Genomic DNA, 11560 nt, shown 5'->3' with positions numbered 1-11560 from the left:
AAATAAAAAATAAAAATATTCACCATGATAGACAAGTGTACAGCTCATTTATTCTTAGAACAAAGCCTATCTTTGACATCTCATTATGCCACATTTCTTTATATTGTAGGAAACAATCACTAAGATAGAAAAGTAAAACAACTCCCAGACTTTCCAATAACCTTAAAAAAAAACAGTCATGGCTAAGACAGTATTTTGGAACTTGAGATGCTCTTTTACATGAGAATGTGATCCATAACTGGAGATGCCAGGTCAGCCCACAATGCCATCTAAGAAATAGATAACATTCCTAAGGCCAAGACTAAATGCTTCTAATAAATCCTAGTTGCTATATACCATAATGTTTTAAAGGTAAAATACATTCAGAGTGATCATTTAGGATGTCAAGGTCACATGTTTCCCCAGTGTACCTCTGACGTAAGATTGCAATTACTCTTTCAATGCATTTTACTTCAAGAAATATTTCTTGATCATCTGTACACCTACACCTCTTTTCTTCACCTCCTACCTAATGAGCAAAGAGAGAAAGAAGTCCCTCAATGTCAAACCACAGCTCATGATTCCAGAGATTAAGGTTGAAAGCCCAAGAGTACAGATTCTTGAGAAAGAGCATATTAGCCAAGTTTCTTCTCATTACAAAAGGTAGACACCCAACTCAAATTAACCTAAATTAAAACAAAAAATTCTTAATTTTTTTAAATAAGTAGGTCTCATGTCCAACATGGGGGACTGAACTCACAACCTTGAGATCAATAGTCATATGCTGTACTGACTGAGCCAGCCAGGCAACCCAAAACAAAAATTTTTTTAAAAAAATATTGGCTTGTAGGGGCGCCTGGGTGGCTCAGATGGTTAAGCGTCTGCCTTCGGCTCAGGTCATGATCCCAGGGTTCTGGGATCGAGTCCCGCATCAGGCTCCCTGCTAGGCGGGGAGCCTGCTTCTCCCTCTGCCTCTGCCTCTCTCTCTCTCTGACTCTCATGAATAAATAAATAAAACATTTAAAAAATATATATATTGGCTTGTATACCAGAAAAGTCTAGAAATAAAAGTAGTTTTAGGCATGATTTGACCTTAAAGTACCAAACCCTCTAAGGAAGTTGGGGTATAAAACATAGTGGCTGAAAGCTCTTACAGGACCCTACAGAATAGAAAAAAAATGGTTTCCCCAAAAAAGTTAGATGCTGGGTAAACAAGTAAGATTAATGCATTATTTTCTTTGTGTCTTCCTCAATTTCTTCCATAAGTGTTCTATAGTTTTCAGAGTACAGATCCTTTACCTACCTCTCTGGTTAGGTTTATTCCTAGGTATCCTATGGTTTTTGGTGCAATTGTAAATGGGATTGATTCCTTGATTTCTCTTTCTTCTGCCTCATTCTTAGTGTATAGAAATGCAACTGACTTCTACGCATTGATTTTATATCCTGTGGATTGGAAGAGCAAATACTGTTAAAGTGTCTATGCTACCCAGAGCAATCTACACATTCAATGCAATCCCTATCAAAATACCATCAACATTTTTCACAGAGCTGGAACAAATAATCCTAAAATTTTTACAAACCAGAAAAGACCCCAAATAGCCAAAGGAAGGTTGGAAAAAAAAAAAAAAACAACCCAGAGCTGGAGTCATCACAATTCCAGACTTCAAGCTGTATTACAAAGCTGTAATCATCAAGACAATACGGTACTGGCACAAAAACAGACACATAGGTCAATGGAACAGAATAGAGAACCCAGAAATGGACCCTCAACTCTGGTCAACTAATCTTCAACAAAGAAGGAAAGAATATCCAATGGAAAAAAGACAGACTTTTCAACAAATGGTGTTGGGAAAATTGGACAACCATATGCAGAAGAATGAAACTGGACCACTTTCTTATACCATACACAAAAATAAACTCAAAATAGATGAAAGACCTAAATGTAAGCCAGGAATCCACCAAAATCCTAGAGGACAACACAGGCAGCAACCTCTTTGACCTTGGCCACAGCAACTTCTTGCTAGACGCTTCTCCAAAGGCAAGAGAAAGAAAAACAGAAGTAAACTATTAGGACTTCATCAAGATAAAAAGCTTTTGCAGTCAACAAAACTAAAAGGCAACCTGTGGAATGGGAGAAGATATTTGTAAATGTCTTATCAGATAAAGGGCTAGTATCCAAGATCTATAAAGAACTTATCAAACTCAACACCCAAAAAGCAAAAAAATCCATCAAGAAATGGGCAGAACACATGAACAGACATTACTTCTAAGAAGACATACAAATGGCCAACAGATACATGAAAAAATGCTCCACATCACTTGGCATCAGGGAAATACAAATCAAAACCACAATGAGATACCACCTCAAACCGGTCAGAATGGCTAAAATTAACAACTCAGGAAACAACAGATGTTGGCAAGGATGTAGAGAAAGGGGAATCCTCTTACACTGTTGATGGGGATGCAAACTGGTACAGCCACTCTGGAAAACAGTATGGAGGTTCCTCAAAAAGTTAAAAATAGAGCTACCCTATGGTAACCCAGTAACTGCACTACTAGGCATTTATCCAAAGGATACTAACATAGTGATTTGAAAGGGCGTATGCACCCCAATGTTTACAGCAGCAATGTCCACAATAGCCAAACTATGGAAAGAGCCAAGATGTCCAATGATAGATGAATGGATAAAGAAGATGTGGTCTATATATACAATGGAATATTACTCAGCCATCAAAAGAATGAAATCTTGCCATTTGCAACAACATGGATGGAACTACAGGGTATTATGTTAAGCAAAATAAATCAGTCAGAGAAAGACAAATACCATATGATTTCATTCATATGTAGAACTTAAGTAACAAAACAGATGAACATAGGGGAAGGGAAGGAAAAATAAAATAAGACAAAAACAGGGAAGCAAGCCATAAGAGACTCCTAACTATAAGGAAAAAACTGAGGGCTGCTGGAGGGGAGGTAGGTGGGCGATGGGGTAACTGGGTGATGGGCATTAAGGAGGGCACTTGAAGTAATGAGCACTGGGTGTTGCATGCAACTGATGATGCCCTGAATTCTACCTCTGAAACTAATAATACAGTTATGTTAATAAAAAATTTTAAAAAATAAAGGACATGATCATTAAAAAAACATTAATGCATTATAGAGAGTAAGAAGTGGAGGAACAACTCTATTAAAGAACCAAATATGTCATTTAAAACCGTCTCACAAAATAAACACTCCAGATTCAGATGACTCCACTGCTGAATTCTACCAAATATTCCAGGAAGAAATAATACCAATCTTACATAAACCCTTTTCATAAAATAGAGAAAAACATATCAATTTGTTTTATGAGGCTAGCATAACTCTGATAAAAAGCCTAAAAATACATTTTTTTAAAAACTACAGACCAATATTTTTCATGAACACAGATTTTAAAATCCTCAATTAAGTATTAGCTAATGGAATCCAACAACACAGAACAAGGATAACATACCATAACCAAGTAGAGTTTGTCTTAGGAATGTAAAGTTGGGTCAACATGAGAAAATCAATCAATGTAATTCACCACATTTACAGATTAAGAGAGGGAAAAAACATAATCATCCCAATAGAACACAGAAAAAGCATTTGGAAAAACTCAACACTTATTCCTGCTAAAAATCACAGAAACTAGGAATCAAAAATAATCTTCTTGATCTGATAAAGGACAACAGCTAAAATCCAACAGGGATACACTGAATGCTTTACTTGGAAGATTAAGAATAAGACAACAATATCTGCTCTCATCACTTCTATTCAACATTGTATTGAAAGTTGGTTAAGCGACTGCCTTCAGCTCAGGTCATGATCCTGGAGTCCCTGGATCGAGTCCCGCATCGGGCTCCCTGCTCGGCAGGGAGCCTGCTTCTCCCTCTGACCCTCCCCCCTCTCATGTGCTCTCTCTCTCTCATTCTCTCTGTCTCAAATAAATAAATAAAATCTTAAAAAAAAAAAAAAAAGAAAGTCCTAGACAGCACAAAAAAAATGTATTTCTTACATTATATGAAAGGAATTGTGGGTTTGGGATTGTTGTGCTGGTCCCCCTGTTATCTGATATTCTACAGTCTTGAATCTGTTGACTCACCCATCTGATCCACAAAATTGTGGATTAGGGAAGCTATTCACTAAAGATGAGATGGGATTATTCTGGAAACACATATGATCCTATGTGCTCATCTGAAGGTAGAGAAAAAATAATGCTTCCAAGAATAGACTGACTTTACTGAATCATGGTAATTTGCCTGCAATTGTCTCTTTTTTTTATGAAGCACACTCATATCATTGCCTTTGGTTACCAGGAACCAATAATGACTGCTCAAACGCTCCTTCCATTTCTCCTTCTCAACCTTTTTTAAGCCTCAAATCTCCACCCTATTTGAAAAGTAACAGTTCTTTATCAAAAATGGTCTTTTTTGGGTGCCTGGGTGGCTCAGTTGTTAAGCGGCTGCCTTCAGCTCAGGTCATGATCCCAGAGTCCTGGGATCGAGTCCCACATCGGGCCCCCTGCTCAGCGGGAAGCCTGCTTCTCCCTCTCCCACTCCCCCTGCTTGTGTTCCTGCTCTCGCTGTCTCTCTCTCTGCCAAATAAATAAATAAAATCTTTAAAAAAAAAAAAGTGTTTTTTTTTTAATTGTAAAATGTTGTCTGCATTTTATAACAAATTTACTTATGACTGTGTTTATTGCTGTTTGTTGTGAATGTAAAGTTTATGGTATAGTACGCAAACTTTATATGTTACTACATTCAAAGCAATTGCTTGTTAACAACCACATTAGTTATTTCGCGATTGGGAAGATGTTGTAAGCATTTTACATCCTAATATGGTAGTTTGTTTTGTGTATGTAAACAATGGCCCAAAATAGGTTACAAGATGATAGATAGATAGATAGGTAAGTTGTGCAGTCTGGTCTTAACACTCAACATAGATGAAGATAGAGAGAGAGACACAGAGACAGAGTTAGAGATAAAGACACAGAGATAGAGAGAGACCCAGAGATGGATGAGTGGAAGAGCTGACAGCAATAGAGACACAGATAGGGACAGAGAAAGGGACACAGAGATACAGATGGAGACACAGAGGAAGAGACAAAGGTAGAGACAGAGGCAGAGACAGAAACAGAGACATCCTGGGCAGATGGTGGGCACTGCTGCTGGACTGGTAAGTCCTTGAACCTTGGAGCAATCCAGCAGATGCCTGGCACTGCCACCAGCTCTAAGGTGAATTCCAAGAGCCTCTCTGCACCAACTTCTTGTGCACCCAGAAAGGAGCTTTCCTTCTTGCTGATATTATATTGTGCCTGGTGATTCTCATCTGCATCAGTGCCTTGACACAGCCCCGAGGGCACTCCTCCCTGTCAGTGGTTGAGATGGTCCTTGCTTTCTTCTTTGTCATCTACAGCCGTGACATGCCCACCAAAATGCAGTTTATCAACTAGCCCTGAAGTGTTTTCTTCTGAATCCTCATAGTTGAGAACCACCCACTACCTGATCATGTCCATTGTTGTCCCCATTAAACAAGGGAACCCCTCCAAAATTGTCACCAGGATACCTAATCACCAAGGGCCTCTTTGGCCATGATGCCTACTCTACTTTTCTCTTACCGTAAAAAAAACAAACATACAGTGGCCTCCACTGACTCTGCAGATGATGAACAGGCTAATGCCCCTCACTTCTGTGCAGCCTGCAAGTAACTCCTCCTTCCGAATAACTCCTTGCAGTTCCAACAATGCTCCGTGCCAACTGCCAACCCCTTACTGAGCTAACGGTGCCTTGATCAGGATTACTATGCTTGTGGTCTGCTGACCAACCCTACCTTTCTAGGTTTAGCTACCTTCAGGCCACTTTCTGCAGTACCCAAAAGAAGATACTGGTTCTAACTGGTTCATGTCCCACCTAAAGTGAAGGGAGGGGGTACCTCAGATTTTAGACTCCAAATCCCAGGCTGTGACCCCACTCCAAATAACCTCGGGTAAATAAAAAATAAACAGATGGTTAGGAAACAGGATAATAAATCATCTTTTGATGTTAAAAAAAAAAAAACAGGCATTCTACCAGAAGAAAATTTAACCAGGAAGACATTCATTAAGGTATGTCTGACAAACTTTTCCAACTACTGAGATAAAAATCTTTTGCACAGTAAAGGAAACCATCAACAAAACAAAAAGACAACCTACTGAATGGGAGAAAATAGTTGCAAATGACATATCCAATAAGCAGTTAATATCCAAAATGTATAAAGACCTTATACAATTCAACACCCCCCCCAAAAAAACAAATAATCCAATTAAAAAATGGGCAGACGATCTCAATAGACATTTTTCCAAAGAAGACATGCAGATGGCCAACAGATACATGGAAAGATGCTCAACATCACTCATCACCAGGGAAATGAAAGTTAAAACCACCATGAGATATCACCTTATACATGTCAGAATGGCTAGAATCAAAAAGACAAGAAATAACTAGTGTTGGTGAGGATGTGGAAAAAAAAAGAACCCACATGCACTGTTGGTAGGAATGTAAACTGGTGCAGCCACTGCAGAAAACAGCATGGAGGCTCCTCAAAAAATTAAAAACAGAAATACCATATGATCCTGTAATTCCACTACTAGGTATTTAGCCAAAGAAAACAAAAACGCTAATTCAAAAAGATACATGCAGCATTATTTTTATTGCAGCATTATTCAAAACAGCCAAAATATGGAAGCAACCCAAGGGCCCATCAGTAGATGAATGGATAAAGAAGAGGTGGTATATATATATAATAGAATATTACCCAGCCATAAAAAATTGAGATTTTGCCATTTGCAACAACATGGATGGACCTACAGGGTATAATGTTAAGTGAAATAAGTCAGACAGAGAAAGACAAATACCATATGATTTCACTTATATACAGAATGTAAAAAATAAATGAATAAACAAACAAATGCAAACCAGAAACAGACCCATAAATATAGAGAACAAACTAATGGCTACTAGAGGGGAGGAAGACAAGGAGGATGGACAAAATGGATAAAGGGGAGTGGCAGGTATAAACTTTCAGTGATGGAATGAGTAAGTCATGGGGATAAAAGGCACAGCATAATGAATCTATAAGGAATATACTGTGATAGCATCGGACGGTGTCAGATGGCAACTACACCTGTGAGCATAGCATAATGCATAGATTTGTAGAATCACCATGTCGCGTTCCTAAAATATGTGTCAATTATACTTCAGTTTAAAAAAGTAAAAGGTATGCCTGTACTGCTTGCACTTGGAGGAAGATTAGGGAACAGAAAGCAGCAAAAAAATACAAAATCTAAAATTGCAAACTATTTTGACAGAATTACTGCCTTTTTTGTTTCATATGCCCATGTTAAAAAAAAGGCTTCAATGGCAAAAGGACTTGCCTACAAGAACAAACTTAAGATAAATTCCATTTTTTAGATACTGAATTTAGTCAAATGCCAATTTTTCTCTTCCTTTTGAGTTCATATTCCTCACACTAAAAGAGATGGCTATGTTACCATATACACATATCCCTAAAGCACACATATTTCCCCCTTCCATCATCTCTATTTCAAATTTCATTTCAAGTCTCCCTGACAATGGAGCAATGTTTGCAGTCCAATGGCTAATCCCCACTTGGGCCTTGAAATGACCTCCCATAGGCTGACAGCAAGGGGCAGAAAAAGACACAACATACAGACTTTCTTCACCTCTCTCTACCATCAGCACTTTCACCCCACCTTCTAATCATCTTATCTAGATGATTTTCTCCTCTGCAGAACCACACCAAAAGTGACCTTATTCTACAAGTCTGAGAGGAAACAGGATTAGGGTAAAAAGTCTGGTCTTAGACTCCATTTCTGGCAAACCCTAATGTATATTTGGTCAAGTAGAAAGTGAACCAGAGGGGCGCCTGGGTGGCTCAGTCGTTAAGCGTCTGCCTTCGGCTCAGGTCCTGATCCCAGGGTCCTGGGATCGAGCCCCGCGTTGGGCTCCCTGCTCCGCGGGAAGCCTGCTTCTCCCTCTCCCACTCCCCCTGCTTGTGTTCCCTCTCTCGCTGTGTCTCTCTGTGTCAAATAAATAAATAAAATCTTTAAAAAAAGAAAGAAAGAAAAGAAAGTGAACCAGAAAAACTTGGTCACAACCACAAAGGTATAAATGAGTCACTGAGATATTTTATGGTGTGCTTTATTTGGAGAGTGGCCATTCTGGAAAAGGTCAGCAGGATGGCTTCTCCCCACAGGACACTAGACTTCCTAAGATGATCAGTACTGTTAGGAGCAATTTACTCTTCTTTCTTTCTTTTTTGTAATAAAATAGCACATATGCAGGAGGAAAAACTTTAAAAAGAACAGGGAGTTCCGTCCTACTACAGCCCTTGGGCAGTTCTTTCTCAAAATTACGTCCATCAGGAGTCTCTTTTTTTTTTTTTAATTTATCTGACAGAGAGACATCGATATTTAGGTTGTTCCCAAATTTTTTATCATTATAAAAATGCTACAACAACTTACATACACATCTTTTCCAACTTGAGGATATATATCCATCTAGATAAATTCCTGAAAATGGAACATCTGTGTGAGAAATTTTCTGTATGGTTAATTTTAATAGATATTGCTAAATTGTCCTTCACAGGGTTATTTGCACCAATTTGTCCTCACAATAACAGTGGATCAAAGTACTTCCTTCCCATGCAAACCAAAACTATAATGCAATATCACCTCACACCTGTCAGAATGGCTAAAATCAACACAAGAAACTGGTGTTGGTGAGGATGTAAAGAAAAGGGAACATTCTTGCACTGTTGGTAGGAATGCAAACTGGTGCACCACTCTGAAAAACAGTATAAAGGTTCTTCAGAAAGTTAAAAATAGAATTACCCTACAACCCAGCAATTACACTACTAGGTATTTACCCGAAGAATACAAAAACACTAATTCAAAGAGACATATGCACCCCGATGTTTACAGCAGCATTATCTACAATAGCCAAACTATGGAAACAGCCCAAGTGTCCATCAACTGATGAATGGATAAAGAAAAAGTGCTATAGATATACAATGGAATATTATTCAGCCATAAAAATAAAGAAATCTTGCCATTTGCAATGACATGGATGGAGCTAGAGAATATTATGCTAAGCGAAATAAGTCAGTCAGAGAAAGACAAATACCATATGATTTCATGCATATGTGGAATTTAAGAAACAAAACAAATGAGCAAAGGGGGAAAAAAGAAAGGGAAATAGAGAGAGGCAAACCAAGAAACAGACTCTTAACTATAGAGAACTGATGGTAACGGGGGCGGTGAGTGGGGGGATGGTGGAAAAATATGATGGGGATTAAGGAGTACACTTGTCATGATGAGCACAGGGTGATGTATGGAAGGGTTAAATCACTATATTGTACACCTGAAACTAATATCACACTGCATTAACTAACTGGAACTTAAATAAAAACTTAAAAAAAAGAGAAAATACTTCCTTGCCCATAGCCTCATTAATGTTATATTACCCAATTTTTAATCTTTTTCAATAATCTGATAAGTAAAAAAATAACGCCTCTTTTGTATTCTTTTCTTTGTTTCAATATTCATTTCTTTGGGGCACCTGGGTGGCTCAGTCGTTAAGCGTCTGCCTTCAGCTCAGGTCATGATCCCAGGGTCCTGGGATCGAGTCCCACATCGGGCTCCCTGCTCGGCGGGAAGCCTGCTTCTCCCTCTCCCACTCCCCCTGCTTGTGTTCCTGCTCTCGCTATCTCTCTCTCTGTCAAATAAATAAATAAAATCTTAAAAAAATATATATATATTCATTTCTTTGTTTACAAATGAGGTAGAGCACTTTAATGTGTTTATAATCTATTTGCATATATTTTTCTGTAAAGTGCCTATTTACATTATTTGCTAATTATTTTTTCTTTGTGTAACTTGCATTTTTCCTATTAATTTATAAGAAACTCCTGTATTAAGAAAGTTAATATTTTGCCTGAAATGTCACATATATTTTTGGAATTTGCCAATTGTCTTTTGATTGTTTAGAGCAGTTACTGCTATAGGGAAAGCTTCTTTCTTGAACTGACAACCCTGAGATCAAGACCTGGGCTGAGATCGAGAGCCCGGCGCTTATGCGGCACCTGGGTGACTCAGTTGGTTAAGCGTCCAACTCTTGATTTTGGCTCAAGTCATGATCTCAGGGTCCTAAGATAGAGCCCTGTGTCAGGCAATCACTGGGCACGGAGCCTGCTTAGTATTCTCTCCCTCCCTCTGAGCTCCCCACCCTACCCACTCACTCTCACGCTCTCTCTCTTAAAAAAGAAAATAAGAGTCAGGTGCTTAACCAACTGACTGAGTCACCCAGGCACCCAAGAAAGCTGCTTTTTCTTTGATATATAGACATTTATGAGTATTTTTTTTACCTTTGTGTTTTTATATCTTCATTAGAAAATTCTTCCTTACACAAAAATTATTAATTTTTTAAACATATACATTTTCCTGGGTGCCTAGCTGGTTCAGTCAGTTAAGTGCCTACCTTTGGCTCAGGACGTGATCCCGGGGTCCTGGGATCAAGTCCCGCATTGGGCTCCCCACTCAGTGGGGAGTGTGCTTCTCCCTCTCCCTCTGCCCGCCCCCCCACTGCTCATGCTCTCTCACACTTTCTCTCTCAAATAAATAAATAAAATCTTTAAATATGTATATATGTATATATATTATACATTTTTCTTACTTTATTTTTTTCCCACTTATTTCTGACAACTTAGAAGTTGACAGATTCAGCTATGTTTTTCCCCAAATGGAAAGTTCCAATACCAAATTAATAATCTCTTTTTTCTCACTGATTTGAAATGTCATCCTTACCACACAAAATACTATTTTAACTCTATATGTAGACTGTGCTCTCTTCTAGAGTCAGTATAGGATAGGCAGACCTCTACAAGTTACAGATGTGCCAAAATATTGACCCCCCCCCCAACCCTTGGTCCATGAGGCAGCTTAGTCAGTTCAGGACTGAGGCAGCCCAAGTCCTAAACTGGTGGTTCCGCATTCAGCCTTGTTTTGATTTCCCAGTGTGCCATGAAAATATTTTCAATTCCTGTGTGTACCAAAACATGAAGAAGTCTGGGAAGCAGCAGTGTTTGCTGGGGTATAAGATTAAGTGACCTCTGCACAAAAGGCTCAAACCCAGGCTCCATCTTTACTGGTTGTGTGACCTTAGGTGAATTATCAATTTACCTTCTTTAAAATAGAATTAAAACAACTTGCTTTTATTGTCTATTTGTTCTTGTTTTCTTAGAAATGGATGTTGAATTTTACCAAATGCCTCTCAGCATCTAAAAGATAGCACTCTGTGGGGGCTCCTGGGTGGCTGCTTGAGCATCCAACTCGATCTCAGCTCAGGTCTTGATCTCATGGTTGTGAGTTCAAGCTCTGCATTGGGCTCCCTGATGGGTGTGGAGCCTACTTAAAAAAACAAAAAAGATAGCACTATATTTTTAACCCTTTAACCTATTAATGTATGAATTAAATCAGCAGGTTTCTTAATATTCAACCAAATGG

This window comes from Leptonychotes weddellii, chromosome 6 (assembly GCF_054177405.1).
Source record: "Leptonychotes weddellii isolate Sample4059 chromosome 6, ASM5417740v2, whole genome shotgun sequence".
Classification (NCBI taxonomy): Eukaryota; Metazoa; Chordata; class Mammalia; order Carnivora; family Phocidae; genus Leptonychotes; species Leptonychotes weddellii.
This window is presented reverse-complemented; position numbering follows the sequence as displayed.